Source organism: Cetorhinus maximus, chromosome 2 (assembly GCF_964194155.1).
Source record: "Cetorhinus maximus chromosome 2, sCetMax3.hap1.1, whole genome shotgun sequence".
Classification (NCBI taxonomy): Eukaryota; Metazoa; Chordata; class Chondrichthyes; order Lamniformes; family Cetorhinidae; genus Cetorhinus; species Cetorhinus maximus.
Window position 1 is genome coordinate 225,116,937 of NC_135880.1, and position 18,418 is coordinate 225,135,354.

The following is an 18,418-nucleotide window of genomic DNA, read 5'->3' on the forward strand; positions in this document are numbered from 1 at the left end:
GCAAATGTGTTAATTTTCCCAATTACTGCACCAATCATTTTGTGGTCTCTGTGCGGTGGTGTCAGTTTTATTCCTGTGTTGCATGCCCAAAGCCTCACCTTACACCAAACAGCAAGATGGCTAAAAGAGGCCACCTAAACTTGTGACAGATTATTCCCCATCCGGGCCAGAATCAAAATCAACTGTTGTGCAACCAGAGCAGCAAAGTGGAATAAAATGGATAGCTCTATCAAAGAGCTGGCACAGTTACAACAGGCCAAATAACTTGCTTCTGCGTCGTGCCATTCTTGGGTCCTGTGGACCACTGCTCTACCATTCATGTTTTTTAATTATGACAGAGGTTCAGTCACATCAGTCTGTACTAATTACTTAAAGTTGGTCAACGTTGGAGCATATGAATGGCTATTGTGAAGCCCATCAAAAATATATTTAATATATTCCTGAGAGCCTGATGTTTGACCATCGTATTTCATCTTTTTCAGCTATTTTCAGTCATTAATACTGATGGTGAAATGCCTTTGAGTTGGCCTCCAGCAGCATTGAAAGGCAGTGTTTGTACTGTAGGACCCTTGAGTGAGATTACAGCTTTGCATCACATTCTAATTGTCTCTTATCTATCTCTATACAGCATTTCTAAAATACAGTTTAAAAATTCCTGCAAGGTATTGGAGAATACTACATGCAAACTGAAGTGTTTTTAGAGCAGTTGGAAAGGATTCTGCTCTGTGCAGTTCTATGGAACGTGCTTCCTTTTTAGCTGCAATTAGCGTATCTATCGGTAAACGTACTGTCTGTTTCCTACCTGGTTTATCATTAATGCTGAGTGCTCAGTTTTAACATGGATGCAGATTGAACCAAATCTGTCACTGGCCTCCTTGAATATACTTCCGTGTATATCCTTTCAGATAGATAGTACCCAAAAACTGACCTCCTTTTGATATATCTATTTTTCACAGCTCCCCATTCTGTCCAGCTGCCTGAGTAGGTAAGTATCTGCTATCAGTATCACAATGTAAGAACTCTCATTAGTTCAATATATCACAAAGAACGTATCTTTAGGACTTTAGGTGTGAGCCATGGTTCAGTGGGCAGCACTTTTCCCCCTCTGAATCAGAAGATAGTGGGTTCAAGTCCCACTTCAGAGACTTAAGTCCATAATCCAGGAGGACACTCCCAGTACACTGTACTGAGGGAGCACTGCACTGTCGGAGTTGCCATCTTTCGGATGAGATGTTAAACTGAGGCTCTGTTTGCACTCTCAGATAAATGTAAACAGTCCCATGGTGCTATTTGAGGAAGAGCAGGGGAGTTCTCCTGGTGGCCAAACAACATCACTAAAACAGATTATCGGGCCATGCACCTTATTGCTGTTTGTGAGATCTTATTATGCTGTCTTTCCTATATTGCAACAGTGACTACGCTCCAAAAGTACCTCATTGGCTGTAAAATTCTTTGATCCATGGTGGGCTCATGAAAAACTCTGTATAAATGCAATTCCTTTCATATTGCTGCTTCCCTCCTCTTCTTCCTTCACCTGATACAGGTGATTGGATCCTCTTGTGCAAGAGATCAGCATGTTTGATAGGCCCATTTTTGTGTTTCTCTGTATTTTGAAAGGAGCAGCCAATAGCAGGTGACTGTGTTTCTCAGATAGGAGTATAAGAAAATCTTCCTAAATGTGGAAGAATTGCGAGGCCTGCCTATAATGGATTTTGGCAGTGACCAATGTTATGCCCTGGGTCCACAGGCAAGCAGTGTTAAGTAGATCGAAATCCGAAGCTGCTTCTTAGACTGAGCAGTGATGGTGGCGGTGATATGCAGTGGCTGATTCACAAGCTAAGATCATAAGAAATAGGAGCATGAGTAAGCCATTTGGCCCATCAAGCCTGCTCTGCTGTTCGATAAGATCATGGCTGATCTGGTTGTGCTCTTAACTTCACGCCAATGCCTGTCCCCCATAACCTGTGACTCCCTTGTTGAACAAAAATCTGTCTAACTCAACCTTGAATATATTCAATGACCCAGCTTCCACTGCTCTCTGCCGTAGAGAATTCCAAAGACTAATGACCCCTGTGAGAGAAGAAAATCCTTCTCATCACTGGCTTAAATGGGGGACCCCTTATTGTGAAACTGTGTCCCTTGGTTCTAGACTCCCCCATGAGAAGAAACATCCTCTCAGCATCTACTCTGTCAAGCCCCCTCAGAATCTTATTTGTTTCAGTAAGATCACCTGTCATCCTTCTAAGCTCCAATGAGTATAGGCCCAACCTGCTCAACCTTTCCTCATTAGATGACTCATTCATCCCAGCAATCAGCCTCATTAACCTTCTCTGAACTGCTAATACAAGTAAATCCCTCTTTAAGTAAGGACACCAAAACTGTACACAGTCCTCCACATGTGGTCTTGTCAGTGCCCTGTAAAGCTGAAGCAAGACTTCACCTACTTTTATACTCCATCCCCCTTTGCCATTTGCTTTGCTTGCTTGTTTACTGTACCTGTATGCGAACTTTGTGATTCATGTACAAGGACACCCAGACCCCTCTGTACTGTACCATTCTGCATCTCTCTCCATTCAAATAATATTCTGCTCCTCTGTTCTTCCTGCCAAAGTGGGCACCTTCACATTTTGCCAGTTTTTTGCCCACTCACTTAACCTATCTGTTTCCCTTTGTAGATTCTTTGTACCCTCCTCACAGCTTGCTTTCCTTTGTATCATCAGCAAATTTGGCTACAAATTTAATAGTTGAGGCCCCAGCAGTGAGCCCTGTGGCACTCCACTAGTTACAGTTTGCCAACCTGAAACTCACCCATTTATCCCGGCTCTCTCTGTTTCCCGTTAGTTACTAATGGGGAGAAAAAGCCTGTTCTCAAGATTAACTGGGATGAGGGGTAAATGAGACACTGCTGAAAAAATGCGTTGATGTACTGACAAAGATGGAGTGTGAAGTGTACAAGGAGGTAAAAGGGTGGCCTTGAGTGAGATGGTGCTGAGAGAATGATAGGATGAGTAAGTGCAGCTTGGAAAGTCCTTCATGAGTAGCACTTTAAACGCTATCTGATTGAAACAAATCATGCTCACAAATATTGTTAGTGAGAATTTGATGCTTGAAATCACCACCTTGTTGAAAATTACACATTAGGAGCTGTCAGTCAAAGAGATTGTTAACTGAAATGACCAGAACTGTCAGACCAGAGAGAGGCAATGAAAAGGACATTTTTCTTCCCATTATTGAGGACTGCTTGTGAAGGGCTGACACCAAAGGTGCAGGACACCAACGAGATGGAAAAGTGTAGGAAAGTAAAGCTGGTAATCTAGGGATTGGTGATTAGATGGGTCTCCAGTTCTCAAAAACATTTTATCATAGGAAGGAGAGAATTGAGGGAGATGTGTACATTTACAGAATATAGAAAGTAAAAGGTGCTGTTTAGAGTTATGTGTAGACCTGGACAAAGAGCAGACGAAGGAGCAGACGTGGATGAAAGTTAGCTATACTATAGTCTGCAAGGGATAAGAGGAACTGAAGAAAAGGAATTTATGAAAGAGAAATGGTTGAGTGGATAAATAGGAGAGAACAGTGACCGTGAATTGCAGCTGTGCATTTACCGTTGGTACCCAGCTGCCTGTAATGGTTCCTGGTTACAGCCTGCAATCTATTCCCTGATCAACCTGCATTAATGTCATCAGTGCCGCGTCTGATCACGTGATGTTGAGATGTTCGACCTAATGCATAATGTAAAACTGAAAAAGAAACCGAAGAGAAGCTAGGAAAGGGGTAGAGGTTTTAGAACATCAGGCAGAGGGAGGTAGAGGCAATTGAAAATGTGTAATTTTTCTCTGATTTATAGCAAACAGTTAGAAGGTTTCGTCCTGCACTGCTGTTAATAATTCAATCGTCTTAATGGAAACGAAGAATGCAGTTGGCTTTGATGGACTTGGAATGAATTTTCAGTTTTCATAAAATTGTCTGAGCTTCATAAATTGTGTACATCATCTGCCTCGGAGCACGATAGTTAAAGAAAGAATTCAGGCACTTAGGCTGGCCAGTATAGACCTTAAATTAGCATTTTTATAGTTTTTATCTTTTTAAATGATAAAGACTAAATATAAAATTAGTTTTTCAGAATTTCTCAGCGTAAATAGGAGAAACCCACTGAAAGACTTTGCACTCAAGTGTGCAGAGAACAAAAAGATTTCTAGTTTTTTTTTTCAGATTGAAAGCTGTGAGCTCCACTCTGGTTGTGAGAAAATGTTATTTGGCAAGCTATCATAGTACAGGCCTGAACTGGAACTGACCCACCAATGCATCCCAACAGCTCCAGTACAAACATACGAACAAGGAGCAGGTGTAGGCCCCTCAAGCCTGCTCCACCATTTAATAAGATCATGGCTGATCGGATAGTAACCTGAAATCTGCATCCCACCAACCCCCGATAACCTATCGCCCCTTTGTTTACCGAAAATCTATCTGCCTCTGCCTTAAAAATATTCAAAGATTCTGGAACTCTCTTCCTGAAAAGGTGGTAGAAGCAAATATGACCCCCTGAGTGGAAAAAATTTCACCTCATCCCTTTTAAATGGGCGACCCCTTATTTATAAACAGGGTGACCCCCTAGTTCTCCCTGCATTTACAATGAGAAAGTGTGAGAGAAACAGCGAGGCATCGAGTGTGAGAGAGGAGCAGGGTCATTTACAGCGCGAGAGAGTGTGAGAGAAATAGCGTGGTCATTTACAGCGAGAGAGTGTAAGAGGAACAGGGCCTTTAACTGAGGAAAGAGTATGAGATCATTAAAGAGCACGAGAGGGAAAAGAGCACGGAGAGAAGCAGATTGGTGAGTAGGATTGGTGAGTATTTCTAGCCTTTAAAGTAAAAGTAAGGTCTTTAGTTTGTGTTTAGATCTCTAGTCTTTTTTTCTCTTTTTCTTAAAGATAGATTGTTAAATATAATACTGGTGTGTATAAAAAAAATAATTAAAGTGTAAAGAGTGGGGATACTAGAATAATTAATTGATAAGTTGAATAAAATACGAAAGCGATGCAGGACGAGTGATGTGTTGCTGCTGCAGCATGTGGGAGCTGCTGGACACCAAGGTGATCCAGAGCGAACACATCTGTACCAAATGTTTGCAGCTTGAGGAACTTCAGATCAGAGTTGAGGAGCTGGAATCTGAGCTGCGGACATTGCGCCACATCAGGGAGGGGGAAAGATACCTGGACACTTTGCTCCAGGAGGTGGCCACACGTCTCAGATTAGGTACTTCAAATTTGGTCTGTGATCAGGGCAGAAGGGTGTAACTACAGATGAAGTAGGTGTGTGGAACCAGGCGGTAGCATTCGATGAACCTAGGCCCCTACAACTGTCCAACAGTTGCGAGGTTCTTGCAAGCTGTGTGGATGAGAGCGGGGACTGCAGGAAGGATGAGTGAACTGACCATGGCATGGTGGTACAGGGAGCCATTCAACTGGAGGGAGCAAATGGGAGCGTAGTAGTGGTCAGGGACAGTATAATTAAGGGGGATAAATACTGTTCTCTGCAGCCGTGAGCATGAATCCCGAAGGCTGTTTTGCCTGCCCAGTTAAGGACATCTCCTCAGGGCGGGAGAGGAACTTGGAGTGCGTGGGGAGGGATCCAGTTGTTGTCGTCCATGTTGGGACCAACAACATTGATAGGACTAGGAAGGAGGCTCTGCTGAAAGAATTTGAATAGTTAGGAGCTAAATTAAAAAACAGAACCTCCAATGTAATAATCTCAGGGTTGCTTCCTGAGCCGTAGGCAAACTGGCATGGGGTAAATAAAGTCAAGGAGTTAAATATGTGGCTCAGAGATTGGTGTGGGAGGAATGGGTTTCAGTTCATGGGGCACTGGCACCAGTACTGGCGTAGAAGGGAACTGTTCCATTGGGATGGGCTTCACTTGAACCATCTGTGTCCTGGCAAACCGAATAACTAGGGCTGTAGAGAGCGCTTTGAATCAAATAGAGGGGGGGAGGGCTCTGGAAAGGGGATACGTAGGCTTACAAAGTAAAAGGACATGGCAGCCTTGCAGTGCAGCTATTTAGGTAATCATACCCAGGGTGCGAAAGAAAGGGACAGAATGTACAAACATAAAAGAACAGCAGCAAATAGGGCCAAAGGGGGAAAAATGGTAAAAAGGCAAAATTAATGGCCCTTTATTTAAATGCATGTAGTATTCGGAACAAAAGAAATGAATTAACGGCAGAAATAGAGGTTAATGGGTATGATCTGATAGCCATTACGGAGATGTGGTTACAAGGAGATCAAAGCTGAGAACTAAATATTCAGGGGTGTGTGACTTTTCGAAAGGACAGGCAGGAAGGAAAGGGTGGTGGGGTAGCTTCGTTAGTATGAGATGGAAAAAGTATGATAGCAAGAAAGGATCTTGGATCGAAGATGTAGAATCCGTATGGGTGGAGGTAAGAAGTAACAAGGGGAAGACGACACCGGTGGGAGTAGCCTATAGGTCCCCTGTCAGTAGCTATACTGTAGGACAGCATAAATCAGGAGATAATGAGGGCATGTCAAAAAGGCAGTACATTAATCATGGGTGACTTTAATCTTCATGTAGATTGGGAAAATCAAATTGGCAGAGGTAGACACGAGCAAGAATTCATAGAGTTTCCTAGAACAATATGTTGTGAATCCAACCAGGGATCAGGCTATTTTGGACCTGGTAATGTGTAATGAGGCAGGTTTAATAAAGGATGACACAAAGATTGGCCAGATGGTTAACAGTGAGGTTGAGTGTCTTGGGCTACAGGAAGATAAAGACAGGATGGTCAAATGGGCAGATAAGTGACAGATGGAATTTAACCCTGAAAAGTGTGAGGTGATACACTTTGGAAGGAGTAATTTGACAAGGAAGTATTCAATGAACAGCATGACACTAGGAAGTTCTGAGGAACAAAGGGACCTTGGCGTGTGTATCCGTAGATCTCTGAAGGCAGAGGAGCATGTTAGTGGGGTGGTGAAAAAGGCATATGAGACACTTGCCTTTATCAATCGAGGCATAGGTTACAAAAGTAGGGAGGTCATGTTGGAGTTGTATAGAACCTTGGTGAGGCCACAGCCGGAGTACTGTGTGCAGTTTTGGTCGCCACATTATAGGAAGCATATGATTGCACTGGAGGGGGTGCAGAGGAGATTCACCAGGATGTTGCCTGGGATGAAACATTTAAGTTATGAAGAGAGGTTGGATAGACTTGGGTTGTTTTCGTTGGAGCAGAGAAGACTGAGGGGCAACCTGATCGAGGTGTACAATATTATGAGGGGCATGGACAGGGTGGATAGGGAGCAGCTGTTCCCCTTAGTTGAAGGGTCAGTCAAGAGGGGACACAAGTTCAAGGTGAGGGGCAGGAGATTTGGGGGGATGTGAGGAAAAACGTTTTTACCCAGAGGGTGATGACGGTCTGGAATGCACTGCCTGGGAGGGTGGTGGAGGCGGGTTGCTTCACATCCTTTAAAAAGCAGCTGGATAAGCACTTGGCACGTCATAACATTCAAAGCTATGGGCCAAGTGCTGGTAAATGGGATTAGGTAGGTAGGTCAGGTGTTTCTCACGTGTCAGTGCAGACTCGATGGGCCGAAGGGCCTCTTCTGCACTCTGTGATTCTGTGAAACTGTGACCATAATATGGTAGAATTTAGCATTCAGTTTGAGAGTGAGAAACTTGGGTCGGAAACAACTGTGCTAAACTTAAATAAGGGCAATTACAAAGGAATGAGAGCAGAGTTGACTGGAGTAGACTGGGAAAGCAGTTTAACAGAAAAGACAGTTGATGAACAATGGCAGACTTTAAGAAAATAGTTCATGACTCTCAACAAAGATATATCCCAGTGAGGAAGAAGGACTCGAGGAATGGGACTAATCATGATTAACCAAGGAAGTTAAGGACAGTATTAAATTGAAAGAAAAAACATACAATGTGGTAAAGATTAGTCGTAAGCCAGAGGATTGGGAAAGTTTTAAAAAGCAACAAAAGATGACCAAAAATATAATAAAGAGGGAGAAAATAAACTTAGAGGGTAAATTAGCAAGTAGTACAAAAACAGATGGTAAGAGCTTCTTTAAATATATAAGAAGAAAGAGAGAGACCAAAGTGAGCATAGGCCGCTTAGAGAATGAGGCTGGGGAAATAATAATGGGGAACCGGGAAATTGCAGAGGAGTTGAATAAATACTTTGTTTCAGTCCTCAGGGTAGAAGATACTAATAGCATTCCAAAAATACTAAATAATCAAGGGGCAAAAGAGGGGTGGGAAATAAACACAATAACTATCACTAGAGAAAAAGTAGTTGGAAACTAATGGGCCTAAAGGCTGATTCGTCCTCTGGACCTGATGGGTTGCATCCTAGGATATTAAAGGAAGTAGCTACAAAGATAGTGGATGCACTGGTAGTAATCTTCCAAGAATCCTTAGATTCTGGAAAAGTCCCAGAGGATTGGAGAACGACCAATGCAACATCATTATTCAAAATGGGAGGGAGAAAAATAACCAGGTAATTATAGGCCAGTTAGCTTCACATCTGCCATTGGAACTATTATTAAGGATGTAATAGCAGAGCATTTAGAAATACATAATCTAATCAAGCAGAGTCAGCATGGCTTCTTGAAGGGGAAATCATGCCTAACAAATTTATTAGAATTCTTTGAGGAGGTAACAAGCTGGATAGATAAAGTGGAACCAGTAGATGCAGTATATTTGGATTTCCAGAAGGTGTTCAATAAGGTACTGCACATAAGGCTACTTAATAAGATAGGAGCCCATGTTGCTGGGGTAGTATATTAGCATGGATAAAGGATTGGCTAACTAATGGAAGACAGAGTTGGGATAAGGGGGGGTGTTTTCAGGATGGCAACCTGTAACTAGTGGAGTGCCACAGGGATCAGTGCTGGGGCCTTAATTATTTACAATATATATTAATGACTTGGATGAGGGAAGTGAATGTACTATTGCCAAGTTTGTGGATGACACAAAAATAGGTGGGGAGGCAAGTGGTGAGGATGACACAAGGAGTCTACAGGGGGATATAGACAGGTTAAGTGAGTGGGCAAAAACTTGGCAGATGGAATATAATGTGGGAAAATGTGAGGTTATGCACTTTGGCAGGAAGAATAGAGGAGCTGAATATTATTTAAATGGAGAAAGACTACAGAAGGCTGCAGCACAGAGGGATTTATTTGTGATTGAATCACCAAAAGCTAACACACAAGTTCCACAGGTAATATGGAAGGCAAATGAAATTCTGGCCTTTATTTCAAAGGGAATGGAGTATAGGGAAATTCAAATTCAAATGATTCAAAATAGGGAAGTCTGGCTAAAATTATACAAGGCACTAGTTAGACCACACCTAGAATACTGTGAACAACTTTGATCCCCTTATCTAAGGAAAGATATACTGGCTTTGGAGACAGTCCAGAGAAGTTCACTAGGTTAATCCTGGGGATGGAGGGATTTTCGTATGAGGAGAGGTTGAGTAGGTTGGGCCTGTACTCATTGGAGTTTAGAAAAATGAGAGGCGACATTATTGAAAGATATAAGGTTCTTAGGGGCTTGAGAGGTAGATGCTGAGAGGTTGTTTCCCCTTGTGGGAGAGTCTAGGACCAGAGGGCATAATCTCAGAGTAAGGGGGTGCCCATTTAAAATAGAGATGAGGAGGAACTTCTTCTCTCAGAAGGTAGTCAATCTGTGGAATTCCTTACCACAGAGGGCTGTAGAGGCTGGGTCGTTAAGTATATTCAAGGCTGAGATGGACAGATTTTTAGTCAGTAAGGGAATCAATAGTTATGAGGACAAGGCAGGGAAGTGGAGTTGAGGATTGTCAGATCTGCCATGATCTCATTGAATGGCGGAGCAGACCTGATGGGCCGAATGGCCTACTTCTGCTCTTACATGTTATGGTCTTCTAGATACTCCCACTAGAGGAAACATCCTCTCCACATCCACCCTGTCAAGATCCCCTCAGTATCTTTCATGTTTAATCAAGTCACCTCTTATGCTACCAAACTCCAGCGGATAAAAACAAAAACAGAATTACCTGGAAAAACTCAGCAGGTCTGGCAGCATCGGCTGCTGAAGGGTCATGAGGACTCGAAACGTCAACTCTTTTCTTCTCCGCCGATGCTGCCAGACCTGCTGAGTTTTTCCAGGTAATTCTGTTTTTGTTCCAGCGGGTACAAGCCTAGTCTGTCCAACCTTTCCTCATAAGAGAACCCACCCATTCCAGCTGTTAGTCTGGTAAACCTTTTCTGACTGCTTGCAACACATTTACATTCTTCCTTAAATAAGGTGACCAGTACTGTACACAGTACTCCAAATGTGGTCTCACTAGTGCCCTGTACAACTGAAGCATAACCTCCCCACTTTTGTATTCAATTCCCCATGCAATAAACGATAACATTCTATGAGCTTTTCTAGTAACTTGCTGTCCTTGCATACTAGTCTTCTGTGATTCAGTAGCGGCTGCAATGAAGGTTTTGAGAGTTCTGGGAATAGATCATGTTCAGCTGCGCTGTGTGTAAGGAATTTAGCCAAAGGAAGCATTGTTTCAGAGTAAGTCAGTTATTCCTAGGATAAGCTCCCTGTGTCAGCAGCTCTTTCTCCACAGCCAGCACCAGCTGGAAGTTGATGAGTGGTGGCGGAAACTTGGGAGCGCTTCAGTGTGTTGGTGCCCGAGGGCCATTCTGCAGGGATGGAATTTTCAGGTTTCCACTCGCAATTTGCCACATGGAGAATCTTTGTGCTGGGCGTGTTATCATTGGAGCTGCCATAATTTGTGTATTGCAATTGACGCCTATTGGTCCCTCAAATACAAGGTTATGGAGAGTGCGCTGGGTAGTGGGAGGAGCTTTGAATTATTGTTCTAGCAAATGAACTAGCACAGACACTTTGGGCCCAAAGGTCTCCTCGTGCTATAAGTTTCTGTGGTTCTGTAAATTAATTGTTGTTCATGTCAGTGCTGTTTGTGGGACCTTGGTGTAAGAAAAATGGCTACTACTTTTGCTTACGTAATATTAACCACTGTTTTTTATTCACGGGATGCTGGAGCCACTGGCAAACCCAGATTTATTGCCCATTCTCTATTGCCCTTGAGGAGGTGGGTGGTGAGCTGCCTTCTTGAATACATCTCAGTGGCTTGCTAGACCATTTCAGAGGGAAGTTAAGAGTCGAACACATTACTGTGGGTCTGGAATCGCATAAAGGCCAGACTGGGTAAGGGTGGCAAATTTCCGTCTCTAATGGGCATTAATAAACCACTTTGGATTGTCGTAAAAACCAATACTTTCATGATCACCATTATTGATACCAGCTTTTTATTCAGGTTTATTTAGGTAACTGAATTCAAATTCACATACTGCTGTGGTAGAATTTGAATTCACATCTCCAGGTTATTAGTCCAGCTTTCTGGATTGTTGGCACAGTAATATAACCACACTGCTACCCATTGTCCACGACTGTAATTCCTGTGAAACACTGTGGGCCATCCTGATGGATGTGATATGGTAATATTTAATGCAAATTCTTTGGTTTTATGGGCAGAAATTTTTGCTTGTCAAATGTGCCGACGTCAACGTGCAGTCGCGAGACAGTTCGGTCAGAGTCGGCATCACGCCCACCAGCAACTAAAATGCCAGTTAAGGCCATTAAATAATCAATTAAATTAAATTTTTTGCTGCCCATCCAACCTAACGGTTGGTGGGCAGGTGAAAAAGTCAAGCAGCCTTTGCATTTTTTGGAAACCTCATCCACGGGCAGGATGAGGTTTCCAAAAGCAAATAAAAATAAATTAAAAGTTTTAAAACTTAATTAATAACATGTCCCTGGTTATGTGACACATGAGCCATGTTTTATTACATTTTTATTTTCTTTTTAAAAAATGCTTCATCTCCCTGAGGCAGCTCCGTGCCTCAGGGAGATTATGCAACGCTCACTCGCGCTTATGCGTGAAGTTTGCCCTCGTCCCGCTCAGCCACACAGGCAGCGGTCAGCGCTGCCACTTGCATTTCACGCTGGGCGGGCCTTAATTGGCCCACCAGCGTGAAATCGTAGCCCAGCCCCGATTGTGGGCAAAATTCTGCCCTATATGTTTAATTATGGGGAGAGTATTGATGAATCAATGAATGCTGCTAAACTTGAGAATGGGATTGATCAGTAAACCCAATGTATGTGATGAGGTTCAAGAGCAAGCTGATAATTTGTTTGACAAAATGTTCAGTCACTTTCACAGTTACAAGGGGGCATTGTGATGGGGCATTTCAAATTTAGAATTGAGTGGACACTTAAGAATCTTACATTTATTGCTGACATGTAACAAGGGGTTGTTAGCTGATGTGGCTGAGCTTTGCAGGTGGAGCCTGCAAATGTGATCACTGATGATGCTGCCAGAGCTGCGCTCGGTTGGTAGACATTGAATCCCTTTCGGAGCACATTCTGTGCCCTCTGCAATGCTATCCTCCATCCTATAAACTGGCTATCCTACACTCGGCTTTGTAGAAACTAACACTAACTGAATGAAGAGTGATGTTTTTGTAAGTGTAGGATTGGATCTTGGTTGCTCGCTGCACTGACAATGAATATCCTGAATCCATTAATGATTGGACTGCTTTAATTTATCCTCCAAAGACACATCATCTTTGGTATCAGTTGGATTTAGTGATCAGGAGTCAGGTGTAGTGGGGAATGTTGCTCCTTTCACACTTGATCAGTAGCTAAGCCTAAAATTTTTCTAAGAGTTGATTCAAATAGCTCATTTCACCAGTTTTATCTGGTAAGGTAGTTGGAGAGCTGTTATTGAAGTGAGAGGAGTAGATACGCATGAGCTGATTTTACTCACTTCACTTTTGCACACAAACTGATGCTCATTTTTTCAATGACATATTTGTAAAGCTGATATTAGTCTTTGCAAAACCCTACCATATTTTAATTAAGACAACTTTTCAGTTGGAACTTCTATTGGAATATCCAAATGGAAGTTCCTAGTTTCTGCTGGCATTTGAAGTTACCCAGGTATTACCCAGGATGCGTTCCATCATTTCTGCACCCAACCCTCGCTAGTATTTCCTGGACTTTAGGCTTGTACAGTCACCTCTTTTACTTTAGAAACAACGTTACTTGTTTTTAATTTATTCATGAGATGTGGGCGTCGCTGGCAAAGCCAGCATTTATTGCCCATCCCTAATTGCCCTTGAGAAAGTGGCGGTGAGCTGCCTTCTTGAATCACTGCAGTCCATGTGGTGTAGGTACACCTACAGTGCTGTTAGGGAGGGAGTTCCAGGATTTTGACCCAGCGACAGTGAAGGTACAGCGATATATTTCCATGTCAGGATGGTGAGTGGCTTGGAAGGGAACTTCCAGGTACTGGTGTTCCCATGTACCTGCTGCCCTTGTCTTTCTAGGTGGTGGTAGTCGCGGGTTTGGAGGGTGCTGTCGAAGGAGCACTGGTGAGTTCCTGCAATGCATCTTGTAGATGGTACACACTGCTGCCACTGTGCATCGGTGGTGCAGGGAGTGAATGTTTGTGGATGGAGTGCCAGTCAAGCGGGGCTGCTTTGTCCTGGATGGTGTCGAGCTTCTTGAATATTGTTGGAGCTGCACTCATTCAGGCAAGTGGAGAGTATTCCATCACACTCCTGACTTGTATCTTGTAGATGGTGGACAGGCTTTAGGGAGTCAGGAGGTGAGTTACTCGGTGCAGAATTCCTAGCCTCAGGCCTGCAACTGTCACCACAGCATTTATATGGTTATTCCAGTTCAGTTTCTAGTCAATGGTAACCCCAGATGTTGATAGTGGAGGATCCAGTGATGGTAATGCCATTGAATGCCAAGGGACAATGGTTAGATTCTCTCTGGTTGGCGATGGTAATTGCCTGGTCCTTGTGTGGTGTGAATGTTACTTCCCACTTGTCAGCCCAAGCCTGGATATTGTCCAGGTCTTGCTGCATTTGGACATGGACTGCTTCAGTATCTGAGGAGCTGCGAATGGTGCTGAACACTGTGCAATCGTCAGCGAACATCCCCACTTCTGACTTATGATGGAAGGAAGGTCATTGATGAAGCAGCTGGAGATGGCTGGGCTGAGGACACTACCCTGAGGAACTCCTGCAGTGATGCCCTGGAACTATAATTGACCTCCCAACAACCACAACCATTTTCCTTTGTGCTAGGTATGACTTCAATCAGCAGAGAGTTTTCCCCCCCGATTCCCATTGACTCCAATTTTGCTAGGGCTCCTTGATGCTACCCTCGATCTTGATGTCAAGGGCAGTCACTCTCACCTCATTTCTGGGGTTCAGCTCTTTGTCCATGTTTGAACCAAGGTTGCAATGAGATCAGGAGCTGAGTGGCCCTGGCGGAACCTAAACTGAGCGTCAGTAAGCAGGTTATTGCTGTCTAAGTGCTGCTTGATAGCACGATTGATGACCCCTTCCATCACTTCTTTATTGATGGAGAGTAGACTGATGAGGCGGTAATTGGTCGGGTTGGGTTTGTCCTGCTTTTTGTGTACAGGACATGCCTGGGAAATTTTCCGCATAGCCGGGAGATGCCAGTGTTGTAGCTGTACTAGAACAGCTTGGCTAGGGGCGCGGCAAGTTCTGGAGCATAAGTCTTAAGTGCTAACGCCGGAATATTGTCAGGGCCCGTAGCAGTATCTAGTGCCTTCAGCCGTTTCTTGATATCACGTGAAGTGAATCGAATTGGCTGAAGATTGGCATCTGTAATGCTGGGGACGTCCGGAGGAGACCGAGGTGGATCATCCATTTGGCACTTCTGGCTGAAGATGGTTGTGAATGCTTCAGCCTTATCTTTTGCACTGATTGGCTGGGCTCCCCCGGCATTGAGGATGGGGATAATTGTGGAGCCTCCTCCTCCAGTGAGCTTTTTAATTGCCCGCAAGGATTCACGATTGGATGTGGCAGGACTTTGACATTGGGTAGTTGCATCAGGTACTCGGTAGGGAAAAGAAATGAAAATACTGGCCAATACATCGAACGCTTGATCTGCGAATAGCGCCATAGGCGGGCCGCAGATCGGCCGGGGAATGGACCGCCGACCACGATTGGCCCCCGACTGCGATTTCACGCTGGCTGGCCAATTAACGGGCAGCCAGTGTGAAACGCACGATGAAAAGCTCAGCGCTGCTGAGGTAGGGGGGCTGGAAGAGGGCGAGTGCTGATGTTAACGCTGGCACAAGCCAGCGCTGAGAACAAAGCTCCCTGAAGGCAAAGAGCTGCCTCAGGGAGCTGAAGACATGAAAAATCAGAAATAGAGGTTTCAGAAGCTGATAGAAAGTGTCCATGCATCATCATGAATCACCTGAAAATTTAGCTACTGACAATGCTGTCCACAGAAATTTATTTATATTTTATTTCATCACAGACACCTTATCCCTCTCGTGGATGAGGTTTCATGAAAAATGTAAAGGCCACCTGGCTGATTCGCCCGTCCGCCAAAAATCCACAAAAAATCGGAGCCAGTTGCTACGTTAATGGGCTTAATTGTCCTCTTAATCGTAGCTGGCGTGCTTCCAACTTTTGTGCGCACCCGCCAACCAAAATATCGGGTGAGCGTGAGATGACGGGACGCTCGCCCAACGTCATCTCGCGCGATTTCACACCGGATCGGATCGGGCACACGCCCGCCCACTGAGCTAACAATTCTGCCCATGGTCTCAGATCTGATTCCACCAATCTCCTCATTTCTTGTACCCCACAATGCTGAGGTTAAGGCACTTTTTTTTAAAAAAAAATCCTCAAGGAGCGAAGCAAAACTACCCAAAAAAAAAAGTCTAAAAATTTAAATACCAAAACTTTGGAAAAGTATGTAGTAACAGTGACATTGCACAAAGCACGTTAAAAACAGAAACCAGAACTTGTGCCAAGCTCCTGCACTTCGGATGTTAAAGAAATAACAAAGCCAGTACAAATACTACCTTTGGGTTCTGTGTGCTCATTGGATTATTTCTGTGTAAAAGCCGAGGTTTTTAATAAAGCTTTTTGGAGTCAGGCACACCGCCTCCTTATCAAGCGCACTCTTCTTCCCCATGTTACATCAGCCACCTGCAATGGAAGGAGAGACAGCTTCAATCCAGTGCCTCAGTTTATGCAGCACAAGGGTAGCCCAGGGGCACGTTATTGACTCCATAGTATCATTAAGGAGTGAAATTGAACATTGAGGCTGTGATACGTGTTCCAGATCAGGTGTTCAGATCTGTTTCCCTCTCTTGGGTGTAGAGTTGAGATTATCAAGGTTTTCAAATCAGTGTGCAAACCTGTAAATGACAGGAAAATGCATAAGATAGAGAGCAAATTAAAAGGAAGTGTTACACTAGTGCACAATGGTGAAATTGCTTTCTGGAATCATTACAATGTTCGTATTTATTGCTTATTGGAATCTGACTGTGGTGACCATCTTAATAGAGCTGAGTATATTAGTTATAAGCTCTGCCAACGGTTACACTCATTATCATTGTGCTGGGGCAACAGCAATGAAAATAGGTCACTCCCCCTCCTAAACTGTGGCTGTGGATTCACAGGCTGTGCTGCAGCTGCCCTCAGTGCAGTCAATGCACCTTCTGATCTGTGAAGAAAGGCAGCTCAGAACCCAGTGCAGCTCAGCCAAAGCTTCAAAGAACTGAAAATAAATCAGCAATGGCACGAACAAAAGGGAACTGTAAACAGAACTTGGCACCACAAACAACACACTGCTGAGCAGTAAACTTCTGGGGCAGTCGTGTGCTATCAGAACCCAAGGCTGTGTTAAGAGTTGAGCAGTAAATTGATGAGGGAGGATGGAGGTGGGGACTGGAGCTGGGTGGGTGGGGGGGGTGGGGGGTGCGGGGGAGATTGCTGGGGGTGTTCAGTCACCTGACATTGCCTGTTCATTGATGGCTGAATTTGTGATGAAAGATACATGGCCAGCTCCTTTCAAAATTAAATACCAGCATTTGACAGAATGAAAAGCAGAGAGGCACACTGACCAGCGTTTCAGTCGTTTCTCGAGACATTTCACATATTATGAATGACGTTTTGAAATGCAGTAATTTTTGTGTGTAGTTAAATTTGCCAATCACTGGTGAGTGGCCACACTCTTCAGCACTTCCATCACTGGCTAAGTGATCAAGATTAGATTAAAATCTCTGCTGACAAAGTTGTCCCTTAAACCTCTGCAGACCCCACCCCACCCCCCCCAGCTGGCTTCAGATCTGCCCAGCCCCTTACAGATGACGGTCCAGTAGACCTTAGCAAGAGCTTGATTCTGATGTCCTGCCCAATATTTATCCTTCAACCAAAATCACTAAAATGAGGAAAACCGATTATTTGCTCATTCCTGCGTTGCTTTTTGTGGGATCTTGCTGTACTCAAATTAGCTGCTGCGTTTCTTACATTATGGGCAGAATTTTATGCTCAGTGTGAGGGCGTGCACCCGATGACGCATGATAACATCGCGCACTCGCACGATATTTCATTCGGCGGCCGCGCGCCAGAGTCTGCTGTGCACTCGCCGATAACTATAAGGCCTATTAAGGCCATTAACAAGCTAATTAAATTCAAATTCATGCTGCCCATCCAACCTAACGGTTGGTGGGCAGATGAAAAGACCATGCGGCCTTTACATTTTTTAGGAAACCTCATCCACGAGTGGGATGAGGTTTCCTAAAGCAAATAAACATTAAATAAAAACTTTATTTTGGAATTAGAAACATGTCCCATGGGGCTTGTTTTTTTTAAAAATTTTTACTGTATTAATTTTTTTCAAAAGCACTCCAATCTCCATGAGGTAGCTCTGTGCCTCAGGGAGATTGAAGCGCTCTTTCGCACGCACGCGCAAACTGCGCGCCAGGCCCGGCTCTCCCTCCTCCTCCCGCCCGCACAGGTAGCGCTGCTGCTCACGATCCACGCAGGGCGAGCCTTAATTGGCCCGCCCGTGTGAAATCACGGTGCGGAGGCAATCGCGGACAGCAGTCGGCCTCCCGCCGAGTCTGCCCACCAAGGAAAAGACTCTGGCCTATAGCAGGGACTGCACTTCAGAAGTGCTGCCGAAAGTACTCGACAGCCACTGAAGTCTTGAAGTGGTGAAAGACGCTGTAAAAATGCGAGTCTTTTTTTTTGCATCGTTTGACGCCGCCTCACATTTCCCAGTAGGGAGGCACGCTATGAACTCTTCCTCAGGCAGCTTTGATACTCTTCCTGCAGAACCTATGTTTCGGTATGATTTGCAAATGGGTAAAAAAGGAGGTTGTGGTGTGTGTGTTCAATTCATGCCCCGAAACATTCCTGATAAGCACGTGACTAGCTTGTGGGATCTAATATCTTTATAGCAGGTGCTAAGAAATCATGTGTTCACATTATTGATACTGAGTGGGCTGCAAATAATGAGGGATGCTTGTTTTAATTCAGCCAGT

General features: G+C 44.2%; 1 protein-coding gene across 5 annotated transcripts in view; it reads left to right on the top strand.

Moving 5' to 3' along the window:
• Positions 1 to 18,418, top strand: part of nectin1b (nectin cell adhesion molecule 1b) — a 603,780-nt gene that overhangs the window by 156,838 nt on the left and 428,524 nt on the right. The gene's annotated exons all lie outside the window — the stretch shown is intronic.